This window comes from Vanessa cardui, chromosome 17 (genome assembly GCF_905220365.1).
Source record: "Vanessa cardui chromosome 17, ilVanCard2.1, whole genome shotgun sequence".
In the NCBI taxonomy this organism is placed as follows: domain Eukaryota; kingdom Metazoa; phylum Arthropoda; class Insecta; order Lepidoptera; family Nymphalidae; genus Vanessa; species Vanessa cardui.
Window position 1 is genome coordinate 5,535,133 of NC_061139.1, and position 20,328 is coordinate 5,555,460.

Here is a 20,328-nt window from a genome sequence, read left to right on the forward strand (position 1 = left end):
ACAAAGGGTCATACAGCGGTAAGCGCCATTGTTTTATTCTATATTAAGATTAACTATAACAAACTTAATGGATACTTGTAATTGCGACTATATAATATTGTGCAGTTAGAATGCAATTCAATAAGAATATATTACACGATCAACGCTTTGTCCTAAAAGAAAAAGAACTCAAAACACAATAATAAAAAAGTATGACCAAAGTCCACCCGACCAGCATCCGAACAGTGGCGCACAAATCTCATAAATAACAAATGGCTAAATTATACTGCTACAAGTTTATTCATAAGATACTTATTTACATTATAAGTTAAGAGAGATATACATACTATCTGGTATACGACGATAATTATTTAACGAAGAATTTAGTATAAATTTTCTGATAAAAAACGTCCATAGGTCAAACTATTATAAATTGTCTTATTATTTTATTAAGCTAAGTAAGGTGTACATACCAAAATTGACCAATATATGTAGGTAAATAACAATAGTTAATCAAATAATAAGTTTAATAAAAAAATGTCCCATATAAAAGACATCAACGAACTATTTCAACGTTGCAATACGTACTTGTTTAAATTAAGAAAATGACAATAAAAATAAGACTTTTAGTATGTACATAGAAACTATTAGTTAAGTGTACATTGAATATGCATACTGTAATAACCACACAGCATAGTACAAATTGCTTATCAACTATGCAATCATCCAACCAGTCACAACCATATTGGTTAGCGATGTCAAAGACGTAAAAACGGGAAAATGTTGGACTCAAGACTAGTACGATGTGCACGGGGCGGCGTCGCGCCCGCGACTGTGCTATCGTTCAAACCTCGAGTACCGTTAGAGGGAGAGGGAGTGAGATAGCGTAGGGCGTGCGAGTGAGATGCCAGCCGCGCCCCGTCCGAGCCATCCGGAAGCCTCGCTGAAACTGGACCGTTTTCTTTTCTTGTTATTATTGAGATCGGCTCTCAAGTTCTGTTGTTGTCGCGCGGCGCGCCGCTCGCGCTGATAACGCGATGCCACGCCGGCCTGCACACGCGCATGCTTAGCTTTAAGCTCGCTCGCTCTATCTCAACCCCAGTGATGGAATGGATATTCGATGTTCTGTGGTACTGACTTAACGGATATTGTGATTGAATTTTTTGAAGTTGGAACGTAGTGATAACAGTGAAAACAATTTGTGTTTTAATTAACTCTCGCATTATATTAAGGATTATCGGACTTTTTTTATTTTTATAATAATAGTGTTATTCGAATTTGAATAATAAGTACAGCTGAAGGATATCATCAAGTCATTTTCTTCTAAAAAGGTAGGTCAAATATATTTATTTGTCTTATAATGTTACAAGTGCTTTAATGAATTTTAGAGATTTTTTTAAAATAATGAGACAAAAAAAATGTATTAAATTTTATATAATAATAAACAGTAGGCAAATAAAAAATAAATCTACGATTTATATTATTTATTTACTAATTAATACGATTTATTTAAAATTAAAAAACGCATAGCCATAATCCTTCAAAAAAAAAGGAATCAAAGGTCTTCAAATAAATAACTTAGTGTTATATTTTGGAATTTATTTTCATCAATAAATTATAAAAATATATTGCAATATAAATAATTCAAGTTATTGTATAATCTATTAAACCATTAATCGTATAACTATCAGTAGCTAGAGTTAAATTAGTTTTGATGACACTAATGTATTAATTAACTATCACATGCGTTAAATATTCGAAATTTATCGGTTTTTAATTATATAAAACATATATTTACAAGTCGATTAATCATTTATAATCAAAGTGAATTTATGAAAATATATTCGATTTATATATAATGTATTCAAATCTTTTAATAAATCACCATTAGTAGTTTTGTATTCATAAAAATCATAAATTATTTTTGCATTACAAAACTAAACAGCGCCAGCGATAACCGATTCCGTCAACCTTGCCCTACGGCGCACGCGCATAATAAAAAAAAAGAAAAACAAATAAATAAAACTCCAGAGCGGTTTCACTACGATTTTCACTCCGTACTACAATAACTAAATTAAAAAAAAATGAACAAGATTATTCGACCTAGTAAACCAGAAAGTGAGCATAAAGCCGCCCGCCGCCGCCCGCCGGCCGTCGGTCAGAACATTTTTTGTTCGTATTTTGCTTATTGTATCCGCACTTGTATTTCGGGACGTGCTCCATTGGCTTGACGCATTTTTTCTCTATTTATATGATAATTCTCAACATCACAAATTGACTTTCTCACTATCGGGTAAATCTTAATTTTCAGCTCTAGTAAGTAAAAAATAACTCGTAAAGAATTCGTTATCTGTTTTATTAATTTTTAAATTCATTCTATTTTTAAAAATATTAGGAATAATAATTAGTTCTTATCGACGTGAAAGTTTTTAAACGTGAAAATATCGCTTACGTTTTTACAACACTTACAGTAATAAAAATATCTCGTAAACCTGAAGTTAAACGCCGAGAGCAAACTCAGGATATTACAAACATATTTTTTGATTATAACTATTATTTAACATGACAAAATAATGGCACAATTGTTTATAATAAATGATTGATACTTAAAAAATATATGCAAGGAAAATGTATTCGTCTAAGTTCCAAAGAATATCAAATATTAAGTCCGACTATGGTTTAAATTAATTTTCTATAAAGAAAAAGTATATTTTCTTCATTTATTTGGAATATTTAAATCACATATATGAATCAATAGAAATATATATAAAAAGCACTTCAAATAGTTTTTCTTTATCAGTTTACCTGTTATGTATATTACAATAGAAAGTGAAATTCTTATCTAGTGATATAACTGCCAATATACGCCCACAATCTAAATAATTACCCGCCTAATAAGAATACTGCTATCAGCCATCGCTCATTGCAAAGGCAATTTATATCCCCCAAACGTTTTTTTACTTTTTATAAGACATAGACACCGATATTTTATGAATCAAGCATTGCATCGATTGCAATCGTTTTGAGACGTCAAAAGTCAATCATACTTTTTTTTAATCATTTCTCACTGGCCACTGATCAAGATTGCAATGAAGAAAAAAAATAAAACGGCTTGACTGAGAATGCTGTGTCATCTCTGTTATTATAAAATAAAATAAAAAATAATTAGACATTTCGCTTTCACTGTTATTGCAGAATGGGTGCGTAGAGTTAGATAACTGACAGACCTGTCTTTTTTAATTTCGATCAGGTGCATGGCGACAATATTCCGGTTTATTATCGATATGTCCCGCGGATGGACGTTTTAAAATATAATTTTAATTATTACGTAATCAACGCCTACGGGGACACTTTTATTACTTTCGAACGACTTTTTTCTGACATTATCTGAATCTAGTGATATAAAACATATTTTCTCTGATAAGTTTATTTATCTATAAGAGTAAGTGTATTTTAAACAGATTATTTTATCATGCTTAATTTAATTACTACATATAGGCTTTTTATAAACAACCAAATATTAAACGACTATAATTATAAATTTGGCGATGCTCTCAGCATATTGCATACATATTTAATTGATCTTACTTAAAAAGCCGTAAAAATAAACACATAATAAGACCTAAATGTGAAAAGGCTTATTATTTTTATAGTATTCAATATTGAGTTAATATCTTCATATAAATGGAATTATTAAAAAAAAAAAACGAACAGTAATTTTAATTATTACGAAAAAATATTAAAACATATACATAATAATGTCTTAATAAGAATTCTTTTTATTCTGAATCGTAACTTAACGACCGCACAGCCATATCATTTAAATATTAACAGCGGTTATGTCTTAGTCACAAAATTAACTCTGGTAGGTGTGACAACAGATGATTTCAAAACGACTCGATACATTTGCATATAATTGCAGTTCGCTTCTAATTATCTTTAGGTCCTGCATCATGCATGTTTATTCCTTTCCTAGTACTATAATATGAATAACAATGTGCCTTAGACGATTTGCGTCGGGATCTAGTTCGGTTCTGAGAAATAATTTATTGTAAATTATGTTATATAATTTAATTGTGATATTCTTTATAAAGAATATTTACACCTCAGTATATTGTAGCGTCTGTTTAGTTTATACTTTATTGTACACCATACAAATAAAACATTGATACAGCTTAAAAAAAGTAGCATATATGTATGTCTGTTTATTTATATGATTGATTTTTCATTTTTCAGTGACATTTATAATTTAAATTTATTTATACTACCTAAAGATTTTTATTACGTACTATTCTTTATATATTAATTAATTATTGTACATATCGCGCAATGTAATAAAACAAAGTTCTTTCCGTGCACTAGTACTAAGTTACAACTTCGCTTAACACATTTGAGACATATTTTTAATTGCGTAAAGTACTTCTAATTACTTAAATACTCACTACTAGTACACTAAATATCTTAATTCTAAGTAATTTTAACAAATATGAAAGCCTTTTGTGGTTTTACTGAAATATTTAAAATTCTAAGATTTATTTTTGTATTTTAAAACATTTTTAGCAAAAACAAAAAAAGGACAAGTGTCATAATATTAAAAACTTCAGGGAATTGTATTTTAACGGAAAAATAATGAAAAATTCATTGACTAATAAAATTAATTGTAGACACACTTAGGGCGCTTGCGATCACCCTAACCATACAAGAGAAAATAGAAGTATCGTTTACAAACCATTACGATAATCAGCGATAACACGTTAACCGCTTTTAATACTACAAATTAACGGGCAAGAGATGGTAACTAGTTATTCAATAGGCACAATGCGAAGATATTATCGCTAGAGGCATTTCGATGCTAAGTACTATTCACCCATTTGCGACGATACCATCATCCCCGGTTTGTTCAGAGCTATCTCAGGTCACAATGTATAAGTAAAGTCTACCTTTATGAGTATCTTGATACGAAAAATGTAGGAGACATTATTTAATTTACCCACACATACAAAACCTACCTAGGTGCACTTCTGAAGTGTGAAGCATTATATATTATTTGTGGTAAATTATATTTTAAATACTTACCGATATATCTGTAAAGTATGTTTAAAATTCTAATATTTTTTAGGATCGCTAGCTGAATCACAATTATGCGGTGCTGTTGTATCTTATACGATGTAAAAAAATGCATTAAATCAAAAATCGATTCGCGAAACAAAATCTGTCGCTAAGACGATTGGGTAAATTTATTCGTCTGCTGCATCAGACACATGAATCACGATGCAGTAAACAGATTCGATACTCCTAGGGGTGAATTTGTGATACGTTTGATAGACACCGCATACGAAATTGACTCCATAATGTTTCAACCACAACACTGCCTTCAGCGAAAATTGTATGCGCTCGTATTCCAAGTAAAAAGATTTTGAGACATAGACAGAAATATCTAATAAAAATTCAAGGAAATTCGAAATAGTCTGCACTCGAGTACATCACTCAGATTGTAAAAAAATGCACAGACGGCGATATAGACGGAGGTGTATAATTTTTAGATTCATTTTCATAATGTGCAGTCAAACGTCTGAGGTCAACACCGTACATGACAATACCTATATTAAATGCCCGATATGATGTCATGAAGTATGTACTGATTTATTTTTAAGTGCTATGAGACAGAAATAGATTATTTGAATAAAGCGCTTTATAATCCTTGAAATACGTATTTGTTTATGCACTGATATTAAACCTTCATCTTTATATCATTTTCTTACTAGTTACTTCCACTTAATATAAATATGTAATACAACACTGTATACAAGAAAAGTTTGTAAAAAATAATAATTGTACAAGACCGTTAGTATTTATAGACTATTGCAAAGGGTGACCACTAACCGTCAGGATTCTTCTCGAACGATTGCCTGACTTTATTAATTAAATTCACAAAATTTAATCATTAAATGGACTTCATTAAGCGTCAGCACTTTTTTAACTTTTCTGTTCGTTTACCGTTGCAAAATGACTGTCTTTTCCTCGATGAGTAAAAAACAAAACATCAGTTATATGTAGATTTCCGTTAAGTAATATCCGAAACATCAAATTAATATTAATGTTTTCTAATTTTAATACATATTTTAATCTTACCTATTAATGTTTCCATATGAAAGGTGGTCAACGTTTCCTCATCGATTTGATTGAGATATCACTTTGATAGAACAATCGAAGGCCTTTCTCCGATATGAACGGACATCCGTTTTACATCTCCATGCTACAACCATCAGCTAAGGATATCATCGTTCAAACTTGATACATTAAGGCGAAGCACGTGTAACTAATTAAAATATTAATTATTTATTTTATTTCGTTTTATTATTATTATACAAATTAGAAAAAAAAAATCTAAGTTCTATTATTGCAAAGTAAATAATAACTAAATCAGTAGAACCGTTGTGTTTTATTCGAGTTTATTATTAAGAGTTATTAAAAATTAAAATAGTTACAAAAAATTCAAATAAAAATATATGTAAAATGAAATAAAGTAATTCAGAAATTAACTAATTCGGAGTAAAAAAATTACCGTAATTTTCAAGCAGCAATAAATGAAAAGAAAAGTAGTAAATAATGAAAGGATAATATTGAACACAAACTGATTGTCGAACCATCTATTATATATATCTATTAAAATACTAAAATCAAATATTTTAAAGTGACAGCCCAAGTACAGACAGCTTCGCGTTCTCTGTGTTTTATAATCTGTGGTATGTTTTCAATGTGTTACTCTTACAACGTATTTGCTTGGCCTTAAATGATCTATAAGATGTTTAAAATAGATAGTAATATAGAGAAACGGTCACGTCCGCTCCGAGTGAAGTAGATCCGATGATAACAAACGGTACCATACGTAATATTTATTGCAAAAATATTTAAAACCCTGTGATAGATTAAACATCTTAATCAAATTTTCCTACATACGATTTCTGCTTACTTATAAAAACCGCGTAATAGGTATTATAATCAACGAAAAAATATTGTAAGGTTTTTTTAATAAGACTTAACTAAATGTGTTGTTTATACTTTTGATTTGGTGTTAAGTGTTATATTATTGTAAATTCCCACTGCTGGGCCAAAGGCCTCCTCTCCCTTTGAGGAGAAGGTTTGGAACATATTCCACCACGCTGTTCCAATGCGGGTTGGTGGAATACACATGTGGCAGAATTTCTATGAAATTTGTCACATGCAGGTTTCCTCACGATGTTTTCCTTCATTGCTGAGCACGAGATGAATTATAAAGAGAAATTAAGCACATGAATCAGCGGTGCTTTCCTGGGTTTGAATTAGCAAACATCGGTTAAGATGTACGCGTTCTAACCACTGGGCCATCTCGACTCATTAATATTTTATTCATTAATATTTTAATAAGGAAAACCAAAAAACAATTGAAGGCTGTACATCTTACACGCTAGTTCGAAATAAATCGATCAACAATTAATTCTATTGAACGTACTTAAATAAACCTAACCGTAATATGTACGTCGTTCAAGCTACGTAAGTCAAGACCGCCAGCACCCAGCTACACGCCTACCTACAGACCTAGTTATCTGGGACCATATTGTTCACACGTGTTTTAAGTCCACAAAAACATCACTTTCATTATCTTTGCGTATATACGTCTTCTGATGTTGCGTAACGTACCCAAGTTAACCGCATAGATGGCAATCGGTCTATGGGAATCCAATTGTTTAACACAAACGTGTTCACACACATGAATACTGACATTAGGGACTATATTGCATGCCTTGTTATGATCAGCTAATTCAACACGCAGAAAAACTAATTAGGTTTGACTTGCAACTCTGATACTAGCGATTTACCTTTGCGATTGCAATTTGTTATTGTTTACCAATTTGATTGATAAAAACAAGAGTTGCTTTAGCTATGAAGATCGTGATTTTACGTGAACTTCATTCATACATTAAATAAATAAATTGAAGCATTATTTGTACATAAAACTTGCCTTAATTTTTGTGTATATTTATCCATTAAATTATTTAATTGACACAAAATATAATTTTCGTAAGGAAGCTAATTCTCTTAATTTTCCATGCATAGCGAATGTCGCAATAGTCAGTAGAAGTATCAATCTACATATGTATATAATCCGATACCTTTACGGTATATTTCGGTTATTATTTCTTTCTGTATTGTATTTATTGTATTGTTTTCTTAAGTAAGTGGATGGTTTATATTGGAATCACATGTTGGCGCTACGATCGGGGATAAATGAAATTATTATTACATGCGGATGGACAGCTTACATACACAATTTGAGTGAACAAAACTTTTATGCTAGTTTTATAAAAATTAAGTAATTTTTAACTTACTTTTTTCATAACTGTTTCTGTCATCAAGCCTTATTATTACTTGATGGCAAATACTCACCGAAGTATGAAATAAACACACAAAAAAATAGTTTTAATTAATTAAGCGTCACTCTCGATTTCTTTTGAGTGGAATCGTTTCGCTGTAGGCATTATCGTGATTTTTAACAATAAACCAAAAATCTCCCATTGGCGTGCAAAATCGAAAAAAATTAATGTTACGTAACCAACGGCCGTCTAATTGCCGTTACAGATTGTTATAAAACCGATCAATTGTTACATTCAGTTAGGTGATTCGAAACTAGGCCAGTCAGCATCTTTTCGATAGATCTTCGCTTCGCACGTAGTGGGTTTTATGCTATTTTTTTAGCACAAGAAAACCTCCGTGAAAGATATTCGAGGGCTAAGCGGTACTTTTGAACAAAAGTCAATCTTCTTCGATAGCCATCAACATTTTTTATTTCTGATTTTGAAACATCAACGTAATAATACTGATCTCCAGTTTCAAAGATAAACTTATTTAATTGCTTTAAAAAATCTTTATATAATATTATACAGGTAATTTAGATTTATTCAAATGAGCGAAAAAGGAGACTTAGAATTGACTGAAATTAAAAAAAAAAATCTTGAGCAACGTAATCGAATCCGTAGTTCAATATTAAGCACTTTTCTTCATCACTACCTTTAGCTTCTTTCTCCTTTAGTTCTGTATCTGTACTAAAATCTACAAGCAACAAATTAACAACAACATATGAGCCCACGTAAAAATCTATAAGGGATTTTAATTTACCTTTAAAAGAATTATCGCAGATAAAATTAATGAAATCGTGTGAAATATAAATCAGTTACGATTAATGGTGCAAGGTTTTAATTGGTCGGAATGCCTTCGCATATTTTAATATTCAGTTTAAACCGTTTTCAATGAATTTCGGTCACGAAGATAACGAAATTAACCAATTATCTTGAGGGTTGACTACTGTAATGTTCGAGTGGATGCGAAATTAAAGTTTGTTTTAATTCTTAACCATGAAGGTCAAACATGTATCAAATCATACAAAATAAGTGTCAAAAAATATACATAGTGTAAAAAATAAAGTATATTAACTAATGAAAATATGGAAAATAAATCAACAGTCTGTACCTGTGCTGGGCTTAAACTTATTCACCTTTTGAGAAGAAGGTTTCGAACTTATTCTACCACAGTACTCCGATAATAATCCAATAAGGATTGTTGGGTACATTTATTGTTTTCCTTACAATGTTTCTTTACAACTAAGCATACGTTATTTTAGAACTTTTTGAGGTCTGAGTCCGAAATCATCCAGGTAACCTTCACGCCACCAATGGGCCAACTTCTCTACGAGTCTTACTTAGAAATACAAAATTATAAATTATAAATAAGATAAAACCAACATTACCTACTAGAATATTTACTAAGTTCAATTTAAATGTTTAACTTCAATTAATCTTCGTTTAGAATATCAGTGCGTTAAACTAAATGGCATTTAAAATAATTATTGACAAAACCGACATCATATTTATGAAACAGAAAACGTTTTCCCGATAAAATATAATCATACGTTTGTAACTAAGATCGATACCGTTTAAATATTCAACGCGCCCTCCTATAATTCATTGAGGCTTTAAATTCATTTATGCATAGTGGCCATGATTATACGGAGCTTAATAAGAACGTCCAGTTTGCACGTGGAAAATACTAAGAGACTAAATGTATGAGCAATTTAAACAAGACAGTATAAAAAATAAGGTAAAATTATTCATAATATTAAGACTTAAAATTCTATTGGCGTTTTCAGAAAACAAGGCTGCGGATGATTATGTCGAACTAAATCATCGTTCGGATTAATGAGAATAGTTTGAATATTATAATAATTTAAAATAAAAGGAAAATTATAAGAACCGGGTTAAATATATTTTTTTTAATACTACAAGATGAAAACTGTTTGGAATTTATCCACTTTAAATGACATGTAGGTACAATGTGATTATCTAATTATTGACTTATTCCAACTTAGGACATGTCTGAAGATTAAATTAAAAAAGATTTTGTATAAAGACTTACGGATCAAATTTATATAAAATAAGCGACATAATTATGTATGTAAATATTTTTACTTATCAGTATTTACACATCAATACTAGATACCAAAAAAACTGAGTTTCCTCATTAGATAGACAATCGAATAAGTTGTTCAAGCTCACAGCTACTGGTTTTAGTCGATAACTTTATCTTAAATATGTTTCGTTTTAATTCAAGCTAGTCATTACTCACATGTCCGCCAAAATTTACATGAGACCTTCAAACACAAGTAGGCCAAGAAAAATGGTAATCAATATGTATTTGTTTATCATAACGATGACAGCTCCATGTTTTACTAATGACATTTGACAAGATATCGTCATAGAATCCTTGAAAAAAAATCCTGTTTACGAGCTGATAAACATGTAGGTAATTCTATAATAATGGAAAGTTTATTTAATAATTAAAGATTTAAACCTTCATGATGATAATTTCCTTCTACAGTTATACATAGAAACTGCGGCAACCGTAGAAGTAAGTAAAACTAAATATAAAATAGTTTTCATCCTGATAAAATGCTACAAAATATTGGAATTATATTGAAAGCCGCAGGTACAGCTCGTTACAATAATAACAAAAATCACAACCCGTACTACGAATATCGTAATCAACCACGACCAGTCCAATTCAGGAATGCGTCTATCAAATCCATAACAATCGCTGTACAAAAAAGCTCCCACGGCATATAATAATGAATAGCTAACGACGAAAACTAGGTGGATCTTTGTGCAATAGCCTAGTGTCTTTTAAAAGAAATATGATCATTTTCAATTTCACAACATTTCCCACAGATGCTATGAATGGAATGGTACTTATCACTGACAAATAAGCCTAATCTATAATATATCGTATCATTAAATTGTATACACGCGCCATTTGCGTGACCACTTATACGAAATAACATGGTGTTATTACAATATCAATAAAAAGACACGTATTAAATTGTCGTTAGTGTAACAGATTAAAAAAAGTTATGATGTGAAGGAAGTAATTGACGAAACTTGGCCCATAAACAGAGGCTTCTTATATACAATGTTAGACTAAGATGCAAGAGTTTTTAAGTCATTAAAATATTAATTAATGAGGTATGTTTACTGATATAACATGTTTATCAAATTATTGAAGTATTGAATAGACAATTTAAGGTAGTTAGATACAAAGCCAAGAGCTTAAATGTTCTGTGTGTGTGGTTTTTAACAATTTTTAATGTATTAAATCTGGACAAACTAAAGTGTCATTTTATGCTCGGCGGTTAAGGAAAATATTATACGGAAACCTGCGTATGTTAAATGGAATTCATCCAATTATGTGCCCACCAGCACCACACCACATTAGAGTATTATGGAATGAGCTCTATAATAATTAACTAAAAAAGAGAAGAAACATCTGTGAGACATTTACTAACAAATCTTTGCTATAGTGCTATTCACTGGGTCTGACTTTGAATAATGTTCCAAGATTTTACCTTAAGATATATTCTTTTATAAAGATGTAAAACATTAACAATACCACTTTATCTGATTGCTTAAATAGTACTCGGTGCTACTCGTAAAACTCTCCTATACAAAAGGTATACAAACATAATTTTGTATTTTTCGAAAACATTACTCCAAATTTCCAAAAAGTTAAGAACAGAAATTAACTATTTTAAAAATAACATTGTCATTTATGTTGTTAAGAATTTATACTGAATAACAAATAAATCGAAGTAAAATTACCGTTGTTTTTGCCGTTTATATAAGATAGTGGATACACAGCGATAAGAGACATGTACTTATAAACTCGTAAGCAGGATTCTCTGTAAAAAAATTGAAGATCAACAAATGCATGCAATATTGTTGCTTCCAAATATTTGCCAGATTTTCCTGCTCATGGACTGCTAATTGGATTTTATTTGTAATAAAAAATATAATACATAATGATACAATTGCATAATTACTTTCAATCTATGAAATAACAACTGATACGCGTCAGTCTTATTATAAATGGAATCAGTAAAAATGAATAAAGTATTTATTTATTTTATTTATTTATTGTATTTTATAATATCTTACGAAGTTGTCTTATTAACAGAATCTATTTTTAATTCAAAAACGACTTAAACACAAAATGTCATATCCGTTATCTTTATGAGTTATTAAAATAAAAGTCACTCGAACAATATATCAAAAATAATTATGTTAAGCCGAAAATAAGTCATAAAATCTTAAATGACGTAGCGTTCCCGTTTGGCGAATCGTTTATTTCATGTGTTAACACATTATGACTAATTTGTAATTTGTTAAATTTCTTATAATATATTCTTGGAGCACGAAGATACTTTATGGTGTGATAAGATCTGATAGTGGCACACTTCTCACGGTCTAACTCAAATTCTTCAGTACCCTAGTCACAACCGCGCCTCAGTGTGAAATGACTTAATTTCGTATTTGCGAAATTAAACTCGTGCTTGTAAGGACGACATGACTTTGACGAATCCGTTGATACAGAAATGCGTATTATGCAACGCCACTGAGCAGCGCTGACAATATTTTCCACTACATTTTAATCTGATTACTTTAGTACTATAAAATAAAATTACCCCAGTAGCTAGTACAAGTGAAACTTAACGCATGTCAGATTAAAGTATTCATGTAATTTTTTTGCTTGTAAATTCATCTTGTATTTTGTTTGGTGGTTAAAGGAAAATATCTTGAGGAAACATATATACGTACATTGCCATTCGTACATTCATCAACCAGCTTTGGAGCAGCGTGGTGGAATAAGCTCCAAGGCTCACGATGAAAGAATAATTTAGTCTTTAAATGAAACATTTAATCTGGTACTTTAGTGCTAGTAAAATGAAAATATAATTTTCATAGACCACAAATGCGATTTCTAAAAGGTTTACAAACCTGTTTCACTTATAGCAATTTGACATCAATGGTGTCAGAGCTAAGCCCAATTAATTTCAATAAATGGTTGAAAGTATGACGAATGGTATTTTAGCTACATAAATTGACTAATTTTGATAAGCAATATTACTTAAAGTCTTTATCACAAAACACTACGCATAATCAGACATCGTAATGCAATGGTGGTCGCAAATGTCAAAACTGAGTGACACAAATTTTGGCATTGACTTTTATAAGAAGCAAATGCGTTTAAAAAACGAGATATTTGACATTTAAATTCAGGCCTAATGCTTAATTGCGATTAAAACATCGTGATAACTCTCGCCATACTTTCATGGTGACTACTGCAAACAAAGCAAACCGTTTCGTTTTACCGATACTTCCCAATATGATAAATACGAAACGAGATGTTAGTCTATAAAGGTTATGAAGTCGAATACGAAAGAAATCATACGTGTTTCTCTTCATTGTTATGATATCATCCCACAAAACAATGAGGAGACCTTAGAATACACACGAAAACGTCTCAAGAACACACGTTCAATGCAAATTGGCCGAATGTCAAACTAAAGCAGTATACCAGTATAATAACCTTACACAACATGTATCTTGACATTCCTTTTTGTTCGTCAAACATTCTCAGTGTCCGTGCGAACTGTTCCCACGTATGCGATGCTATTGTAGATAGCGTGCTCACCGAGCCGACTAACCACTTCTTTAAGATAACAAACGATTAGCGCATCCGATAATATTCAGGTTTATTATTTCACTGTTTCTTTTAATCCTCATGTTTTGTCGCTATCATTTTCTAATCATATCTATTAAAAATACTTTTATGACTTTTAGACCAATATTACTCATTAGATTACAATCTAACCGAAGGTCGTTAATTCGAATATTTGGAAGATAAATAAAAAAATCGATAAAAATGTTACAAATTTCATGCAAATTCTCAACGAAATGGCTTTAAATAGTAACAGCTTTTAACTCACGTTACTGTAACCGAATTTTAAGTCTCCGTTTATAGAATTGGTCAACACAACGTGCAATAAAAAAAAATTATACCACGCTCATGGATATCCGTTTAGCCTGCAACAATTTAACACACGTCCGTTGAATAAGCCGGAATATCCATTTCCTATTTGTGATAGTTTTGCAAAATCCGCTCAGTGTATAACGTGCTAAGTCACATACAAAGTAACGAATAAAAACGGTTTTGACATTTCTTATTGCAAAATTAAAATACAGAGTTTGAAAATAAATACTAACAAATATAAATAATACACGTCGTAGTATAAGTACGGCGTAGATACATTGTCGAGACGCTTTTGCTTGACGTTCTTAAGGCTATAATAAAAAAAATTTAAGCTCATAATCTAAGGTGTGGTAACGAGTTTTAATATATGCATTAGTGTATTTAATAACATATTTTCATAATTACAAAATATTATAATTTACGCGTCACATTGAGGCGTACTCGTATGTGTAATAAGTGCGTTAAATACGTAACACAGCCTCTTAAGTAACGAGGTCAACATATCTCTATCCGACGTCTGCTATCTCGCCCGTGATCCAGATATTTCCTGCTGTCAGCCAAACGTCATTAATTTCCTTAACAAGTCATCGGACGCGTTTAGGTTTATTTCACACGATAATTTATCGCAAAACCTCGCATCCGTTGAACGCTGATTTGTAACATCCACACAAATATAACGAGATATTTTATCCTCTGTTCCTGTCGAAGAGTGATTAACTAATGAAGGATGTAAATTACAACGCATCCACCGTAATCGAGGATGAAGCCGAGTGGCATTTAAGATGATTATCTTGTACCGCTATTTTTATTGCTCAGCTAGTACGTCCAATTCTCAATATTACAAAATAAAGTATAAAATCATTAATTATTCCCACCTATTAATTATAATGAACAAAAATGTTTATTTCAATTGTAAAATATATTGAGCAACGCTAGCTTTATTATTTCGAATGTGTACTACATGCTTGGGATGGAATCGAAATAGATTTACGGCCGCTTACGAAAACCAATCAGGAGAGGCGTGACCAGTAGTAATTATTTCTTAACACCATCCTCAGAATGCGGCTACCGAACGCTCTCCATTAGACTTCCTCTCGTCTAATGGCTTTGATTGAGATGCGGCCCTCCGCTAAAGAGTTAATTAGATCGGCTTAATTGAACTCGGTTCGGGGCTATCACGAATGCGCTTCCAGACAAATATTTATTATTTTACTGCGTCACATTTTTACGACGGCAACATCATCAAAATAAAAATCAAACAAGTCATTAATGATATGTTTTTACGTCTATTCTACAAAATACTTATTGAGATATTATGTATCTCGGTCTATGTTCACGCATTTTATTAAACCTTTTTGTTTAAGTATTATTATTTTTTTTGTTTACGATGGCATCAGTAACAAATAACGCGTTGTCATTGTCACGTCGCCGAAAGAACGAAGTCGCCTCGTTTGACAGCCGGTTTGACAGTTCTAGCCTACGTGATGACGAGATAAAAGTATTAGAGGCAGCTAATGTTTGTACACCGTTACCCTTCTTTGCGGTTGGATCAAAGAGAAACTTTATAAACGTGAATAAAAAAAAGACAACAATTAAAAATAAATAAATAACACAAACGTTTTTAGTTACGATCAAAATTTGTAATATTTAGTAAAACAAGTAGGTATACTTGGTATTGTTGTGTTTTGGTTTGAAGGGGGAATGAGCCAGTGTAATTGTCACAGGTAATAGGGACATATTACCTGAGCTCCCAAGGTTCCTGATGCATTGGTCACCAACTTTAGGAGCAATATTTCCTACAACACCAAGGACTACCCATAGGTAGTGGTGGCCGCTTACCATCAGCTCGTCCACAAATTTACATCATAAAAGATAATAATAATAATAGTAATTCATATTATTTTCCACCACCTTCATGAATATATCAATTGCGCCTTCAATTGGAATTCATAATATTGAAATAATTCGGATCAAATTAAGAGACCAAATTCGTCTAATGTGTGTTTCAAAACCAAAATTGCTTGTCATTAGCAAGGCTAAAATGTCACAGAACAATGCGAGTCGAACGCTTGTCGCCGGTCGAAGGCCGCACGTGAGCGAATTTCCTCCGATATTACACTGAAAACCTCAGAACACGAATTACAATCAAAGTGACATCGAAATTGCCACAACTAATTAACCTTCTCCGAATCAATTGACAACACGAATCAATAGACAACAAGAATATTCATCGTAATAGTTAGAAACAGTTTTTACTGATTGTATTGTGTGTGATTAAAATAGAATCAAATTTGTTCTATCCAGATTATAAGTATTCATATGATGATTGTTAAAATATTCTCCAAGATATTATATCGTTAAGGCCATTTCAGTCCAGAGCTCAAAGTCCAGAGTCCTATGTATATAAATACAAAACACAGAGAGTCATATATACTGAATAGACATGTCTATTGCCATTTATAATTTAATCTCTATTCCAAACTGAAAATGATCACGCACCGAGAGCATTCCACTTCGTAAGCATTTCGAAATCGTTATTTTTTTGTTGTAATATTACGCGTATTGCCAAATCTAGTGCCAGTTTAAAGAAAAAATATATTGATTGAGTAAAGACAAGATGTTAATTAATTAATCCAAGCAATATCCACTTACATTGTAAAAAGTATGAAATAGGGAACTTCTACACATAATCTATTGTCCAGTCAACATAAAGCTACTCTATTATGAAAGTAAATATAAGTTGATGTGTTAGAGAAATTTTACTGGGTTTTGCTTGGATCTAAATATATTCTAAACTGTGCTTAATTAGTACAATAATAGAAGATTATTTACTTATTATTAGCACGTTAATTCATTGATTATTTTGACCCACAACACATTGAAAGTTTTTTACTCACAATACTCATTGCAATTGAAAACTATTTTATGAATGGTGAATAGTTTCCTAACATGGTTACTTGGCTTGCGTTGGTTTCCTAAATAAACATGACTATAATAGAGAGACAAGAGGCTATTACAAAACGATGAGTGTTCACTTTCGTTCAGCCAATCAGAGAAGAGACAGCACGTGTCTGGGGTCAGAGTTGAGCTCACGCCTCGGCCCTCGAGTCAGGGAGCGCATACTCGTCTATTGTTAAAAACACTGATGAAACTAGACTTCGCTTGAATAAGCAAATACAAAAATATATATGTAGCTCAGTTGTCAAATAAACTACATTTGACATATCTATGACGAAGTAAAATTATATCAACCGAAACCTTAACAAAAATGTTGTGTTATTTAAATGAAATATTGAGGTTTCATGCAACGGATAGCAACATGTTGGTAAGCTGTCAATTTCACGCCAATCTACTCCTTTAGCATTGCACGTGGGTCGAACAGATAACTTGTAACAAATAATGAAAACCGAAATGTTTATGATCGGCATCGCGCTAGAATTATTGCCGATAACAGCGATACTTGTAATATTGCACATTGATCAAAGTGTAATTTACATAGAGGCGTCAAGTTCTAATCGTTTGATTGTCAACGTCTCGACGCAAATTGGCAGTTAAGATAGATTACTGGACCGTGAAGTGTGTTGTACGAATTCCACACTTCCCAGCACATGTTCCATGCTATCTCTCATTTGAAAATAGTTTTGAACAGACTCTAATTCAATCAGGCGCGACTCTTAAAGATAGCTGTATCTAGCCGTGTCACAAAAGGGGCGCGTCGGCCAATAAATCGACGCGGGCGCAAGCTCCGCGTGAAAGATGAAGTGCCCGTTTAACATACAATGAGTCTGCACTATGTTGCAACAGAGCTAAACTCAGGACAGACTTAGAATCAGGCTCGTTTAGACACAGGCTAGTACTGGCGCAACTGCTGAACCACATTTGCCACATTAAGCTTTGCAAAGAAAGGTCAAAAACATAAATAATTTCTCGTTCATGACATTTTATAATCGTGACATAAAAATCATTAGTTGCATACACTTAAATACATTTTTGCACTAAAAACGTTGCAGAATGGATACTAAATTTGTTCTGAGATTTAAAGATAACCTTAATGTTGTTGATGTACAATATTATTGCTAGGAAGTCGTTTTAGTAAAGTCATTTAGTCGTACACGTATAGTCTACCTACTCAACTTTTGCAAGACCTGACCATAAAATATAAAACTATTTCGCATATAATTTTTTTAAAACATAATAATGACTTCCTAGACATTATTTGACGTTCTCCTTTAAATAAAAATGTGGGTAGGTATAATTTGAAGAATTTTGCAAGTTTGAAATCAAGTCAGATAAAGTTAAATTATAGGCTCGTTTCACTTGTATAAAAATGTAAACGCAGCATAAGATTAGACTAAGCCAGCTAACGAGTCTGGGTGTGTCCTCTGCACCAAATAACGCGGTCATAATTGTGGGTGCAGTTAGATGCAGCAGGCCCACATCGGACAACGTACACAGCTGTCTGCGAACTAGTGATGATTATTGAAGTAAGCTGATTCAAATCAATTCGACACTGCTTATTCATGCAATTATCATACGAAGGCCTTCGTAAATGTCACATGTACTATTAGTTCCATATTATACATCGAAACATATAACGATTTCAAAGATGCAATCAGTAAATTACTGATGATCAGTCAGCATAGAAAAGTCAATGAACAATTACAAAGATAAACGTTAGCTAAGTGATGCTAAGAGCAAAAACAAAATTAATTACATCCATTGAACACAAAGATTAACTACTCTTTATCGTTGCAATTACAGCTGTCAAAACATCAACCTTGGAATTTGGAATAAAGAAAACACCAGCACGAGCTTCGTTACAATAATGGTCGTATTGTTGCACCGAGCGTTCCAGATACATTAACGAGATAATCGCATGCGAAAAACTAAAATGCCTCCATTGTATTAATTAGTAGGCACACGTTGCAACATATGTTTTTATCCTCTTTTTTTCTCAGCATGCAAACGTCTCATTACTGTTTCGGTGTGATTAGTCAAAGTGTACGCATATTAAATTGATATGCAGGTCCGAATGGTATAAGAGGAATGCGATTTTACAATAGTAGTTACGTAAAGGTATCGAATACAAATGGGCTGCAGTGAGCAACATCAGATAGTGTATAGAGAGATAGGAATAGATTATATCTTTACATTTAAACTTTATTGTAAGTAGCTTCACTTGCTTAATACGGTCGTGATATCCGAATGATTTAGATAAACGATAAATAAGACATCGGATAACTCAAGCATCATTTTTACATAACTATTTCTTGGCAAATAGAATTACAATCATGCATTCCGTGTTATTAATTAAGTTAGTATTCCAGATTATCAATCTGGATTTATTCAAAAAATAGAATCTATCATTATAGAAATAGCGCAAGTCAATCTCATCAAGCGGATAAATAGGTTATAATATTTTAGTGCATCATCATTTTAAAGATTTAAGACGCCTAAGAACGCAATGAACGATATCATATTTTAATTTGGCAAGAATACTTGCAATACTACCCCGTTGAATAGAAATTCAGATCCTGTAGGCGAAAAATTAAAGAGCCCTTTTGTTACAAGTGAAAGTATTGAGACGTTTTATATAAGATTTTTTAAAATACTTTATTATTAAAAAACATATTTTTTCTAATAGAGGCTGTGTAAACAATACGTTGATCTGATAGGCAAAAACAAGAATTACTCAACTCGATGCTATTTATATATACAATGCTTTATATTTACGACTATCTGAATGATGTTATTAGTATTTATCGCAGCAGAAGTGCGTGTTTGTATTGTCAGTCTCGCGTCAATCACTAAATATTCGAAGCTAGATATTAATGGTTGTAATTATCGTATTTTCAAAGTTATTTATACGCTATTAAACCCATTCTCATCTTCTTAACAGCACCTTTTGTTAACATGATCGTAAATTTGCTTCTGACATGATTATTGCTTCAA

At 31.7% G+C, this 20,328-nt stretch overlaps 1 protein-coding gene across 1 annotated transcript in view; it reads left to right on the forward strand.

Moving 5' to 3' along the window:
- Positions 1–834: 834 nt before the first annotated feature.
- The window catches only part of LOC124536966 (transcription factor hamlet-like), an 82,979-nt gene continuing 63,485 nt past the window's right edge, over positions 835–20,328 (forward strand). The window contains exon 1 of the mRNA XM_047113656.1: positions 835–1,310. The gene's annotated coding sequence lies outside the window, so the exon portion shown is untranslated. The remainder of the gene's footprint in view (positions 1,311–20,328) is intronic.